The following is a 15,920-nucleotide window of genomic DNA, read 5'->3' as shown; positions in this document are numbered from 1 at the left end:
AGGCAAAAATATGGTTTTACACGTTGCCATCCGCATCGATTTATACTTGGGCCGAGATGCAACAAAGGTTCTTAGAAGAGTTTTACACGGCTCAAAAGACAAATGATGCGAGAAGAAGTTTGAGGTCTTTCCAACAACAATAGGGCGAAATGTTTCATGAAGCATTCGAGAGGTTTAATATGATGATCAAGAATTGTCCTCATCATGGTATAGCTCTTTGGGAGTTATTGAATGCTTTTCATGAAGGGTTGAATGCAGAAGATGAACGAGATTTGATGTCAATCACTAATGGCACTTTTGGTACCAATTATGAACAAGATAATTGGGCATTTTTGGAGCAAATGTCAGTCACATCAAAGAGAAAGGCTCAAACTGCTAGAAGAGCAAGACCGGCAATTGGAAGACCGCAAGTTCATGTCGTGGAAGATGTGGGGGTACAAACCACTAATCAAAGAATTGATGTTTGTACCAATTGTAATGAATTGGGTCATGGGGCGGATGTGTGTACGATAGGTCAAGCACAAGTTGAGGAGGTAAATGCACTTCAAGGCCAAGGGGTGGTAATCGGAATTTCAACATGAACTCAAACACTTACCACCCCGGGTTGAGAAATCATCCAAATTTCCGTTATGGAAATCAAGCAACTCAACTCAATCCAAATTTCCTAGGAACTTCTCAAACCACCTTTATCCCTTGTCAACAATACTTTAACCAAGGCAATCAAAATCAATTTCAAGGAACGGGTGGTAATAAAAGTGGGTCTTCGGGCCAAAGTTCATCAAGTGGGAATGAAGTGATGGACATGCTTAAGATGATGCAACAAGAGATGCAAAAGAGGAATCAGTTGGATGAAGCTCGTATACAAAAAGATGAAATTCGTGATAAGGCCATCCAATCATTGACAACTCAAATGGGCCAACTTGCAACCGAGGTATCTTACTTGAAGAAAAACAAAGGTCAACTCCCGAGTGACACTAAGGTGAACCCTACTAACTCTACTTCTCACAATGTGCCGATTAATCAGGTAAGTGTTTTAAGAAGTGGTAAGGAATTTAAAATCAATACCACACCGGAATTAGTTGAAGGTGTGGTAGAGGATGTGACGGGGGTAGAAAGTGAAGATGAAAAAGCTTCACCCATTCAACCCCCTAAACCATCCATGTATTCAAACAAAGATTCAGATCAAAATGAGTGTTTAAATGATAAAAGCAAGGAAGTGGGAGAGGTTCCAATTCCATTTCCTTCATCCTTGATCGATCCGGGTAAGAAAAACGTGATTTTAAAACGGTGTCCTCAAAAGGAGTTGATGTGGGAGGTATTCAAGCATGTTAATGTGAATTTACCTTTACTTGAAGCAATAAAACAAGTACCCGCTTATTAAAATTTTTAAAAGAATTATGTACTCAAAAGAGGCAACAAAAAGTGCCTAAGCGGGTAGACTTAACCGAGCGGGTAAGTGCGGTTTTAAAAGGAGACCTCCCTCCTAGGCTTCAAGATCCGGGAACACCTTTAATTAATATCCAAGTAGGTTATTTTCAAATGTCTAGGGCATTATTGGATCTTGGGGCCGGAGTGAGTATTCTTCCGGGGGGTTTATATGACCAATACAACTTTGGTCCTTTGAAACGTGTGGAGACTACGGTTGTATTGGCCGATTTATCTCATAAACTTCCCCGTGGAATCGTACGGGACGTAATTGTGAAGGTAGAGGATTTTTATTATCCTGTGGATTTTTTGGTATTGGATTATTCAACGGGTGACTCAAGTCAACAACAAAATGTTATCTTGGGTCGACCATTTTTGAACACGGCCCATGCAATCATTGATTGCAGATATGGTACCGTTGACATGGCTTTTGGCAACCGGAAAATGCGTTTAAATGTTTTTATTAATGTTGCTAATTCTTTGAGCAGTGAAGAATGTTTTTTGGTAGATGTGGTGGATCATTGCAATCCTCATGAATATGATAAGGATTGTGTAGAGGCTTGTCTTTGTGATGACTCTGAATAGGTACACATTTGTGCTTTGAGGATGGAAGAACAAAAACAGAGTGTGCTAGCACTACAAGAGGGAAGACCACCATGGACACAACAATGGGAGAGTTTGCCAAAGGGAATTAATTCGGATACAAAACCATCTTTGGAGTTTCCACCAAAGGTGGAGTTGAAGGAGCTCCCAAATCATTTGAAGTATGTGTTTTTAGGGGAGAATGAAACCCTCTCGGCTATCATTGCTTCGAATTTGGAGCAAGAGCAAGAGTGGACATTAGTGAAGGTGTTGGAAGCGCATAAAGAAGCTATTAGATGGACGCTTGCAGATTTAAAAGGTATTAGTCCTTCTATTGTTATGCATAAAATAATTACAGATGAGGAGGCTAAACCAATAAGGGAGACTCAAAGGAGATTGAACCCGAATTTGCAGGAAGTGGTGAAAAAAGAGGTAATCAAGTGGGTGGATGCGGGGATTATTTATCCTATTTCAGACAGCTCATGGGTGAGCCCAACACAGGTAGTGCCAAGAAAGCCGGCATCCAGGTAATAAAAGATGATAATGGTGAACAAATCGCCACCCGACCGGTAACCGGGTGGCGAGTATGCATTGATTATAGAAAATTAAATACCGCCACCTCAAAAGACCATTTTCCATTACCATTCATTGATCAAATAGCTGAAAAACTTTCGGGTCAAAAATATTATTATTTTTTGGATGGGTTTCGGGTTATAATCAAATTGCAATTCATCCCGATGACCAACACAAAACCACTTTTACTTGTCCATATGGCACCTTTGCTTTTAGACGGATGCCATTTGGATTGTGTAATGCCCCGGCTACTTTTCAAAGATGCATGATGAGCATATTTTCAGACATGGTCTGGGATTCACTTGAGGTTTTTATGGATGACTTTTCTATTTTTGGTTCAACTTTTGAGTCTTGTCTCAATAATTTAGAAAAAGTTTTAAAACGTTGTGTTGAGACAAACTTGGTGTTAAGTTGGGAGAAAAGTCATTTCATGGTACAAGAAGGTATTGTGTTAGGTCATGTGGTGTCAAGTATGGGAATGGAAGTTGATCAAGCAAAAATTAGAGTAATATCATCTTTACCACCCCCGAAAAATGTCAAAGGGGTGAGATCGTTTTTGGGACATGCTGGGTTCTATAGGTGATTTATTAAAGGTTTTAGTGCAATTTCAAAACCTTTATGTAATCTTTTATTGAAGGATGTCCCCTTTGAGTTTACTAATGAGTGTTTGCAAGCGTTTGATAGTTTGAAGGATAAGTTAGTGCAAGCACCAATCCTACAATCACCGGATTGGTCAAAGCCGTTCAAGAATATGTGTGATGCTAGTGATAGCACGGTGGGAGCGGTTTTGGGTCAAAGAGTGGACAAAAAGCCGGTGGTGATCTATTATGCAAGCAAAAATTTATCCGAGACACAATTGAATTACACTACCACCAAAAAGGAGTTGCTTGCGGTAGTGTATGCCTTAGATAAGTTTCGCTCGTATATCTTGGGAAGTAAAGTTTTGGTGTACTCGGATCATAGTGCGGTGCGTTATTTGATGGAAAAGAAAGATGCGAAGCCGTGGTTGATTCGTTGGGTGTTGTTGTTACAAGAATTTGACCTCGAAATTCATGACAAGAAGGGTTGTGAGAATATAGTTGCGGATCATTTGTCGCGAATTACTCTTGAGGGTGTTGATGATCCGAAAGAAATAAACGAGAAATTTCTGGATGAACAGTTGCTTGTTGTTTCAACCGCCCCGTGGTATGCTCATTATGTCAACTATTTGGCCACGGGGGCAATTCCGGAATTTTGGTCAAAGAAGAGAAGGCAACAATTCGCAGCTCAAGTTAAACAATACATTTGGGATGAACCGGACCTCTTCAAGATTGGAGCAGACCAAGTAGTGAGAAGATGTGTACCCGAGAATGAAGTACAAGAGATTTTGAAACATGCCCATTCATCGCATGTGGTGGCCATTTTAGTGGTTCTAAAACGGGGTACAAGGTACTCATGAGTGGATTCTATTGGCCAACAATTTTTAAAGATGCCAATGAATATGCTAGGCATTGTCTAAATTGTCAAAGAATGGGGGGTATATCGAAGAGAAACGAAATGCCTCTACAACCTATTTTGGTTGTTGACATTTTTGATGTATGGGGCATAGACTTCATGGGCCCGTTTCCAAACTCATGTGGGTATCTCTATATTCTTGTTGCGGTTGATTATGTGTCAAAGTGGGTTGAAGCGGTTGCAACAAAAACTAACGATCTTTCCATGGTGTGCAAGTTTGTTCAATCTAACATCTTCTCAAGATTCGGGATTCCCCGGGTTATCATAAGTGATGGTGGGTCGCATTTCAAGAATTTTGCATTTGGCAAATTGTTGAAACGTTATGGTGTGAATCACTGAATTGCAACGCCTTACCATCCCCAAACAAGTGGCCAAGTTGAAGTTTCGAATCGACAAATCAAAGAAATTTTAATGAAGACGGTGCGGGTTGATAGAAAAGATTGGTCGATTAAGTTGGACGATGCATTGTGGGCCTATCGCACAGCTTACAAGACACCGATTGGTACCACTCCTTATCGGTTTGTGTATGGGAAGGGTTGCATTTGCCGATGGAGTTGGCTCACCGAGCATTATGGGTAATTAAAAATGTGAATTTGGATTACAAGGAAGCTGGTGAGTTAAGGAAGTTGAAATTGAACAAGTTGGAGGAAATCTGGGATGAAGCATATGAATGTGCCTCGAGTTACAAAGAAAAATTGAAGAGGGTGCACGATGCCAAGATAAGGAAATGAACATTTGAAGTTGGGCAAAAAGTGTGGCTTTATAATTCAAGACTCAAATTGTTTCCTGGGAAGCTCAAAAGCAAATGGATGGGCCCGTATGTGATCACAAGAGTCGGGAGGTTTGGTGATGTGGAGATTGAAGACATGCAAAATCAAGTTAAGCAAGTTTTGAACGGACATCGCCTCAAACCTTATTTGGAAGGTAAAGAATTGAAGATGATTGATAAAGATAAGGTGAGTTTCCTTCTAAGCTCACCGGATAGCTCCACTTCGTAAAAGAAAGGCCTAGGTATGTTGTATAGTGTAAATAGCTTTTGTTAAAAATTTATTCTTAAAAATACCTTTCTCGTGCGAGTGAGTTCGAACCAAGTGTGGGGGAGTTCGTATGGATTTCTTTACCGTGTTGAGGAAAACTCGGAATTTTCATGGGGGTAGGGTAATTTGGAGTTTTTTCATATTTTTGTAATTATAAATTTAAAAAAAAAAAATTCAAGGTCCACCGTGGACCACAGTGTACACCGTGGCCCATGGTCTAGTTATCGTAGGACACGGTCAAGGTCTTGGCCACGGTACGGTGGCTTCTGTTCGTTTTGGTTCAACATCACCGTGGACCACGGTGTACACCGTGGCCCACGGTCCTAGCTGCATAATTTGTTGACCTTAGTCAACCGTGGACCACGGTTGGGACCGTGGCCCACGGTGCGAGTTCATCTGCTACAAACTGACGGGTTTTAAGGTTTTTAAACGAATTTTATGATTCTTTTACAACATATCCCAGCCACAAAACTTACCAACCATCTCTACATCTTCATAAAACACTTTCTCAAACCCTAATTTCACCATCATCTCTTCCAATTAACTACCAAAAAACCAAGTTTCTTAACCCGATTGTGTGTGGATTTGTAAGAGGATTAACAACCCAAAGTCTATTTTCATTAATTCTTAAGTGGTATCCCGACTGTGAGGGTTAGGGTTACAAAAAAATTTCAAAGATTTTTGGGGTTTTCTTGTTTGCTTGAGACAAGTGCTTGTTTATCATCCTAAAACATCAACCAAGGTATGTATTTGTTAATTTGTTATAGACATTGCAATAATTGTGAAGGTAGTGTTGATTTGTGTAAACCCACTTGCTTGTAAGATGTAATGGTTATATGTTGTAGTCGTGGATAAGAGATAAATGTTTGAAATTGGTGATTTTTCATGGAAAAGTTGAAAAATTAAGTGTTTATTGAAATGAAGTGATAATTGGTTAATTATATAATGAGTTGTTTATCCACAACTATGGTAACAAGCAAGTGTGTTAAATTGACTTGGTTTGTTTTGGTGGTTTGTGTGTATAGATGGGAAGGAATTCGGACAAGGGAAAGGGAAAGGCGGCATCTACAAGTGGTCGGGCCGCCAAAAGACAACGGTTGCAAGAAAAGCAAGAGCATGTGCAAGTATAAACTCCAAGACCCAACTGGAGGGGTGGGGTACTATCGAGTTATACTGTAGAATGGCAGCCGGAGTTATTTAAGGAAAAGATGAGCGGTATAAGAGAAAGGTTGGAAGTGTTCATGTGTGAAAAGGATGTGACCGACTCAGGGTTTGAAACGTTTGGATTGTTTGACAAATTCGAAGCATTAGGTTGGGAAGCTGCTCTCCAGTGTTACGATGGAGAGAGCACGGTGTTATATGATAGGGAGATTGAGGAGTGGGTATCTACCTTATGGTGCCCACCGTTTAGGAAGGGTTCGGAGATGAAGTTGATCGGTACTGTGGGTAGAACGACGGTGGAGATGTCTTTCGAGACACTCAATCAAATTGCCCAGTTTGATAGCAAGCCAGCCAACTCGTATGTCTACCCATCGGTCAGGGATTTGTTTGACCATCCCGACAAAAGCCCGCAATGGTATAATATATTATCGACGGTATTGGCGGGGGGGGTAGAGGTACGGGTTCTAACTTTAAAAGAAGAGAATTGAGGATTGAAGCTCAACTGTTGATGACCATATGTCTCTCCCAATGTGGTACCTCATCGAAGTGACATTTCGGTGGTAAGAAACAATGACATGCCCGTTTTGGCCGCTTTAATGAGTGGTACGTCGAGAATTTCCTTTCGCTACTTAGCCATGCTCAATATATGGACAAGTAGAGAAAGAAACAAGAGAAAGTTGATCCCTCACTGCCGGTTGATCACGGCGATACTGAAGTTGCATGGCGCCATTCCAGCAGGCGCAATTGGGTTGAAAAAGGTTTTTTCAGAACATAAGTTGGATTCGTTAGGCCCGGGTTGGATTAATACAAAAAACGAACGGTACCATCAATTGAAAAACGGTAATGTGAAGTGGCGAGTGTTAAGGGAGGATGTTGAATGTGAGGTGCATGAAGCAGTGGAGGAAATAGTTGAGGGAGAAAGTGACGATGAACCCATGGATGTGATTGGTGGTGATGAGAATGCGGGTGGTAGTGGATCCCAACAAAGGGGTTGGGACTATTCTTCGGGATACACGTCATATGGAGACAATTGGGTACCATATGGGTTCAATAAATGAGGTGGTGGAGAGGCATCGACCCTCCACTTTTGATAATTGGTCGAAGGAGACCCGATCACTTTTCGACCACCAAACTTTCATGGGGGCTTACCATGAACGAGCCGAGAAACAAAGACATGACCGTAACGAGATGTGGAACCGTGCTCATGCCTATGCGCGCGAGCACGAATCAAACATGCGGTATATGGACGACATGAACAGGAGAATGCATGAATAGTGGCACGCTGGTGAAGAAGTCACCCCAGATCCACCAAGTGTGGATTACACATCTTTGCCTCCATACGACAGCTCTGTGCGATACCCCGAGCCTCCACTGCATCACTCCATGTGGGTGGACCCGATGCAGTCAATGGCACCACCACCACCATCACCGGGAAAGGGCAGCAGCGGCGGAAGTGGAGTTTTTAACTTTGGTGAATTTTCGGACTTTATGACCTTCATTTTCGGGCCGCCACAACCGCCCTACTACTGATTGGACTTCATCATACCAGGTGCACTTTGTTTTGTATATTTTGTGTATATTGGTGTTTATTTTTACGTTATGTTTTGTGTATTTTAGGGGTCGGGAGGAGAATGTTATGGTAATAACAATTGGTGGTGTTCTGTGTGTTTTATTTCCTAAAATCCATACATTGGGGACAATGTATCCCAAGTGTGGGGATGGGAAATTTGTCATCAAATTTAAAAAATTTTCGTTAATATATATATATATAGAACAATTGAAAGAAAAACACCGGAAAAGTGGTAAGATTGTCGGGGTAAAGTTTTGGTCATCTTTCATGGTCATTATTCCCCAAAAATCAAGTTTGCTTAGCTATGTTAAAAGTGTGGTCGAGTAGTATTCTAGGCAAGGTTAGCATGCTTTCGGCTTATCTAATCACATAACATGCCACAGTCACTTGGGTATTGGGAAAACAAAGAGCGGTGACGAATTGGTAATTTTCCGTTAGAACTTGTGCCATCAATGCACTTCAAGACCTTAGCTTAGCATAAAGGCAAAAGTGATTGAGCCATTTAGGTTAAAACCTCGTCTTGGATAAGTGTGAGTGCAGGTTTTGGGGGTTGGGCCTCATAAATTACATATATGAGTGTGGATAATGAGAGGGGCGGGGGGTTGGTTCCCTTAGCAAACATATTTGGGCTTATTATTCCTATTTAATTAGCCCCGATGTATTTGTGAGACGATCCGGCTTGATAGGTTCTTTGTAATTGTAGTTGTTTTGAGTCTAACCAATAGAGAGTAGTATTTAAGTATTTATGCAAGTTATTATTCAATAAAAAATGATAAAAAAAAATTGAAGCAATGTTTAAAGTCATGTGTATCCGAGTTGATGATACAAGTCATTTATATAGTAGTGTGTTCTTTTGTTCATTTTAGTTTTGATGTAACAAGCCGGGTCGGATCACATGAGCCACTTTCAATATTCCCTATTCCATACCCTTACACCTAGCCCCATTACAACCCATTTAAGACCTCTTGATTTGCGTTTGTGTTAAAGCACGAATAGGTGGAGATTTGACGGTGGTACAAGCGTATGCGAGGAGAATCGAGTATGATTGTTATATTTGGAATGGTCACTGATAAATAAGTTAATGAGTGACGGTGTGTTATGTATGAGTAAAGATTGAAAGCATGTTAAGGTTGACTAGAATTCTATGTTTTAAAATATAATATTAAGTAAACTAGTGCAAACCTTTAATTATGTGGGAATAGGGTATGACTCCGGACCTTAACTGAGCCGGTCTTGCGGGCTGTTTGGTGGTGTGTTTTGAAAGCAATTGTGACTCAAGTGTTGCTTGAGGGCAAGCAACGTGTAAGTGTGGGGATGTGACGGGTGGATCATGGAACCACCCTTGAATGTAGTAATTTTAGTTAAATCATGTGCGTTTATGTTTAATTTTAAGGACTTGGATTACTACACTATATCATGTGATTGTAGGTTTAAAGAGGAAAAGGATGAAACAACAAGATCATAGGCCAAGACAGTGAAGGAAACGGAGCTAGAACGAGGAAATTATGAAGAAAACAAGATTTGAACCAGCTCCACCGTGGCCCACGGTGCAGACCGTGGACCACAGTCCACTTGAAGAAATTTTGACAGATTATACCGTACCGTGGAAGGTGTATCTGACCGTGGCCCACGATCCGCTCGTAACAGCTGAGTGATTTTTCTTTAATTGGCCGTTTTGGCTGACCTTTGACATACTTTTTTGATCAAGAAACTTGAGGGGACGATTTTCTGGAGTCCAAGACATTTTTTTTGGTGATTACAATCATTAGTTTGTGTTTTTGATTCTTATGAACAAGACAATTGAAGCAATGATGATTAACCAAACCATGTGTGGCTAATTCCCTTGGTGATCATCTTGGATGTAAGGTTTAATTGATACACTTGATATGCTTTGATTTCTAGAATAATAACTATGCAATGGTTGTCTAGTTATTATGATGTTTGATTAATTGATTGTAACTTGTTGCTTGTATTTGATCATAACCTAAACCATACGTTCTTGGTGCCAATGGCAATCGGGATATCATGGGAGGAGTTAGGGTTGAATATTAGTTAATTGATTATCGGGTAACAACCTTGCGTTTTATTAATCCAAGTACTTAGTTCCCTTTTATCACAAACAAGTAATCAAACATGAACTATGTCTATGTGGTTCTTTCTAGTAAGCATAAACAGTAGTGTTGATTAAAACCTGAAACCTAAGATGATCGCTTTCGTTTAATCAGTTTACAATTCTTAATAATTGTTTTGCAAGTGTCCTATTTTATTTTATTTAATCTAAAAACCAAACAATCAAATCTGAATTTATTTTTATATAATTCTAGTTTAATTTTGTTTCTGTTATAGCTACTGGTAAACACACATTCCACAAACTCCTCGTGTTCGATACCCATTTACCGCTATCTATTTAGTTGTAATTGGTTTATTTTTGCGCGAGCCTTCGACCTCGTGTCAGTTGTCGAGCCTCCCGCATCTAATGTTTCAAAAATTTGCTGTTGCCGATCCTTCCCATAAAATAAGATTGAAATTCAAGTCTACAAGAACGGAAAATAAAGAATTGTCCAATACCCAGTCTCATTCAAGCTACTGGATCAAGACAAGTACTAAGTTTCAAGAAATAAAGACGAAGAAAAGAACTTGACCTCGACATACTTAATCCTAGAGGGAGATTGTAGGACTAATATTCTATATTAGTATTAGATTGTGTATGTCTTTCAGTTTGCTTTTAGTCGGTGTCTTACATACTCAGTACGTTTATTTTGTATGGTAAATATAAACCTTGGAGAAATGGGGACCCTATAAAAGGGTCACATTACCCATTTCACCAAATAACACCAAAAACACAACTCTTGGAAATAAAAATTCTTTTTACTCTCTTCACCTTTTTCTCTCTTTTATTTTTGCAAACTAAGATCCAAGTGTTGTTAGTGACTTTCACTAACTAACAACACGGATTGATCCTAGTAAAGTTGTGAGATCTATCTAGAGGACCTGCAGGTGGTATCCGAGCTGAAAAAATATTATAACTAAAAGTTTGTAAATAACCTTAATATAATATTAATTTCATGTTTACTCTCATTTTATTTTAAACTTTCAATTTTAATTTCAATTTTAATTTTTGTTTTTGTTTATATTTGTGTTTTTAACTTAAAATAAGCAAGTTTAGGTAATTTTTATTTATTTATTTTTATTTTTTAATTTTATTGTTAATTTTATCTTTATTTTTTATTTGTTTTAACTTGAAAATATTGTCTTTTAAGTTATTTTACCTTTAATTTTTAATTTTTATTTTTGATTTTATTTTTATTATTTTTAATTTTAAAATCATATAAATATTTTAGTTTTTCTTTTAATTTACACTTGCTTTACGAAAGGATCCACATGCAAATGTTGTCAATGTTTGGAGCGACAAAAATATAGTTTGTATATATTAGAGTGTTTGGATTCGGTGTGTAAATATTTTCGGGTATAAATCTGTAAATATTTTCAAAGTTCGAGGTTGATAGTGTAAGATCGTTTAAAACTCGAGAGTTTTTAACCATATCGCGAGATAGGATGACCCTATATAAAGGGGAACTCAAAAACTCTTTCACTTATCCACTTTCACTATCACACCTCAACCTAAGGCGGAAATGTCGGGGCGTGATCCGATTGCTCACAGCTCGAAGATACTATCATAAATATAAATGACAATATCTAATTAATTATTTTGTTTAATTAACACTCACAATAATCAAATACAACGAAACAATTCAAATAAATAAATACAATTATTTAAATTCAAGTTTGTATTTAATATAATCCTAAGGTCTTTCTAAGTGTCCATTCTTCAACTAAGGCAACCTGCATATGCGTAGAAAATGGAGTTTTGTCAACAAATATGTTGAGTGGGTCTATCACCAATTTTGACACAAAAAATAATGTTAATATAATAAATAACCAAAACGTAATAAATGCGGTAATGAAATCAAACCATAAACAATTAGATTGTCGATTAAACCATTGCCAAGCGAATCGGACGGTGGTCAATAGAATAAGAACCCATTCTAAGGGGATATGTCAAACGAAAGAATACAATAACACATAAGCATATATCAAGTAGATTTGATTAATCACATACAATTACAAGTTTACTGATTTAGATATGTATATATTTCTATATTACATTATAAAAGACATTGGCACCTTTTTACGTTCCTTCTCTCCCTGTAAAACGACGTAACATTTATTACTCTCATCATCCTACCACTGATTACTCTCCGGTGACTCTTATTCTCTGCCTATTGTAACAGTCCTCCCATTCATATCCGTTGATTGATATTAACAATCGTATTCCGTTACAATTGTTGCTCGTTATCTATACCCCCACCATCTATCTCGCTCTAAAGCCCTAGCCACAACAGAAGGAAAATCAGTAGCATCTATGTGTATCAAATCTCTGCTTATCTTTAGTTGGATTCAGATAAAGGTCGCGATTATCACTGAATGTGAAATTGAACTTTTACACTGAATGTAGATGGGAGAAATGACAGTCGTTCAAAGCATTTCGAGATCAAATAGTGTGGGCTGACCAAAATAAACTCAAGGTATGCACGCTTGATTTTCGTTTATTTTTGAAATTAGGCTAAAATTTTGTGTTTGAAATAGGATTATAGAAAATTGGTTACTTTTTTGCTTATTTGATTTGTTCATTTGGTGAGTTAACTATGTGTTTTGTTCACAATTTGTGTCTATTTTCATGCTGAATTTTTGTGCTAATGAATGAAGTTAATAATCTTGAAAATATACAGGTTTCAATTTTGAGTGACCTATCATGATGATCAGAAACAAAGGTTATCGATATGCCAAGCGCCATGATCACACCTGCAAAGTAAGTGCTGATCGGTGTTATTATAATCAAATTTGTATTTATTTTTTTTATTGTTTTTAATGTTTAATATTGAAACTAACTTATATAAAGCTGATTATTTGGTTGATTTACATGTTCAAGTTACTAATTTACCATTTATTGAAGTTAAAACTCTATTGCTATTCCTAATCATAGTCATATTTGGTTATTATGGAATCGTATGCTCGGAGTGTCTTTGTTCCAATTTTCACTTAAATGAAAGAACAATTCAAGCAGATTCATAGTTGTTTGTTGAACTTTAACCGAGCAAATGATAGTACACGATTAAATGAGCAGGGTTTTCTTGTCCAAATGAATTAAAAATAGTATTAGACATGTGGAAGAGTATGTTTGGCTCTAAAACTGTCGGATTCATAATTAAAATGTGGCGAGCCGCCACTTTTAAAATGGACATGTTTTATATTTTTTTGGTTAAATAGACAATCTTGATATTGATGGGTCAAATGGACATTCTGGTCGTTTCCTGTTTTTAAAAGCCTTGGTTTTGCAATTCGAAAAGGGACTTTTAGTTTGTTTTGATTCTTAATTTCTGTTATGGATTCAAAATTGATTAAAGTTTGTTTCGCATGCAGGGAGGATGTTGGTGCACTCGAAGCGGATGATCATAACAAATTTGAGTTTGGAAAAAAGTTGGTTGCTGCGAATTCTAAAACCGTGTTAAACAAGAAATGAAAGTATGCGCAGTTTCATCTGGATTTAGGTCAATCTGATTTTATGTTTCGTGATTGTAAAACTTGTGGATTGAAGTTTGTTCCTGGAGAGGAAGAAGACACGAAGCTTCACAAAGAGTTTCACAAGAATTACACTCATGGTCTTGGATTAAAGGTATGCATTTATATGTATGATAAGTAGCAGTATACAATGTTTAAGTTACTTAAAGTTTACATTGTTGTTGGTCCCACTTTCTTGAAAGATGGTAACTGAGTTTACATATTGTGACCCCAAATTTTGTCTGCAGTCCAAACGCAACCCGTTTATCTAAGACGGCCAAGTGGATTGACTGGTCAATGCGGGTTCGTGGGTTGTAAACGGGTGGTAATAAAGTTATAAATGGGTCAACGGGTTGATTTGTACATTATAAGTTATTAACTTATTATTTTTTGAAACGCATTTAACATTTTAAGTTTACTACAACCTCAACATGACTCCTTTATTAAACGGGTTGTAAAGGGTTAGACTAGCCAACTTAATTTATTATTGTGTCGTGTTTCTGGTTGTCATGAATCGCCACCACTTTCAAGCTCTATATACACATAAACTGCCTTTTTACTTTTTTATTGTTGCCTTTATTTTATTAATCATTCATGGATTTTATTACTTAAGGACTGGCGTAACGAAAGAGTTATAGATACACACTTGTTAGAAGCTGGGCGTGTTATTTTGGTACAGAAAGATGATCCTCCTGCTCATATTAAAAAGGTACAAAACGCTTTTGTTAAATGATGAAATGCTTGATTAATATTAGTAATAATATTCATATAGATGACCCTTTATAAATGGACTTATGATGACAGGTTGAGGAGGTTATTAAAATGATGGAGATGGAGCTTGGTGAGGGATGGATTTTTCATAAAGATTGTAAGGTGCATATTTCAACAATTTCCTTCAACATATTCTTGATTTGACCTTTTGACTTTTTGACCGTTTTTCGGATTCTTATTTGTAGGTTTATCTTTTTATATTCTGCAGTGGGATTGCTGGATGTCTTGTTGCAGAGCCGATTAAAAAGGCGTATCGGTTAATTTCAAACTCAGATGAAAAATCTGATGTATGCATTACTAGGAAAGAGGGAAAGTTAACTTCAACCACTCTTCATTAGTTTTCAAAGAGAAACTATGAGAAAAAGCCCGTTAACTAAAGATAATAGAAAACCAGAAGACGGTCTTCTTGGATCCATAATATGTGAAAAGGATGCAGTGCCAACTGTATGTGGTGCTCGTGCAATTTGGGTCACACCATCTAACAGAAGAAAGCATGTTGCTACTCATTTACTTGAGGCCACAAGGTAGATTTGATCTCCAAAAGTATCTTTTACAGGTGTTAAAATGGGTGGGTCGGGTAGTTTATGTGCGAGTTAAAACGGGTCGGGTTAGTTTGACTTTGGCGCAAACAAATTTGTCCAAAAAGTTAACATTTTTATATGCAATTAACATGGCTGTTACAAAAAAGTAACGTACAGGTTGCAACAGGTCAGGTTGGTTTCACTCTGATCCAAACACGTTTTGTCAAAAAAATATTGCTTCTTTATATACAATTAATGTGACAGTTACAAAAAAAGTAACGTGCAGGTTGAAATGGGTTGGGCTGGTTTGACATTGACCAAAACACATTTTGTCCAAAAAAAATCTTATTTTTATACAGTTAACATGACAGTTATAAAGAGTAACGTGCAGATAGAAACGAGTCAGGTTGGTTTGACTGAAAACTTTTAGTCCAAAAGGTTAACTTCTTTATAAGAAGTAGCTTGCATAACGGGTTGGTTTAACCTATATTTTATCCTATTCATCTGACATGTCACGGATAAAACATAACCTAAATCAACCTTTTTATTAAGTAAATGAGTTAAAATTGGCACCTTAAAATTATCTTGCATGTGGGGTATGTGCAAAGTTTTAATCTTTTCATATGAATGTAGGAAAAGTTTATGCTCGGGTTTAACTCTTGAACACAGTCAATTAGCATTCTCTCAACCAACAAGTGCAGGGAAGTTGTTGGCAACCAGTTACACCAACAAGAAATCGTTCTTGATCTACACTACAAACTCAGTGTAAGCTATTGAACTGCTAAATCTTGAATTCGTTTCTTGCACATTATATACCAGAAACAATCTTTTTTAGTTAAACTTTTAATGATGATGTGATGTTTATTTAAAGAGAAACGTGGGAATCTTAAAGTTGTCAAGAAAAAGTTACTATGTACGAATCGGCTTATGATCGCTCTTTTGATTTGTTAAATTTTTATTGTGAAGTCGTTCATTTGAGTCGTGGTTTTCTACTTCAAATGAAGATGTAGTTGTGACATTCTAAGTAAATCTCACATCGTTCTACTACAAGAGAGATACCGGGTCGTAAGTGCTGGTCGACTTCAAAGTACCAATAACGTGTTTCTGTTGCTTTAAAAATGGATTAAAGAACTTTGCAGTTAAATGCTGGAGAAGTTTTCACTATTA

At 37.5% G+C, this 15,920-nt stretch overlaps 1 pseudogene; it reads left to right on the top strand.

Moving 5' to 3' along the window:
• Positions 1–6,907: 6,907 nt before the first annotated feature.
• LOC143560114 (protein CHROMOSOME TRANSMISSION FIDELITY 7-like) lies at positions 6,908–15,522 on the top strand (annotated as a pseudogene).
• The last annotated feature ends 398 nt before the right edge of the window (positions 15,523–15,920 follow it).

This window comes from Bidens hawaiensis, unplaced genomic scaffold, assembly GCF_021521415.1.
Source record: "Bidens hawaiensis isolate Kalapana, Puna unplaced genomic scaffold, B.hawaiensis_p1.1 tig00020222_1, whole genome shotgun sequence".
NCBI lineage: Eukaryota > Viridiplantae > Streptophyta > Magnoliopsida > Asterales > Asteraceae > Bidens > Bidens hawaiensis.
This window is presented reverse-complemented; position numbering and strand designations above follow the sequence as displayed.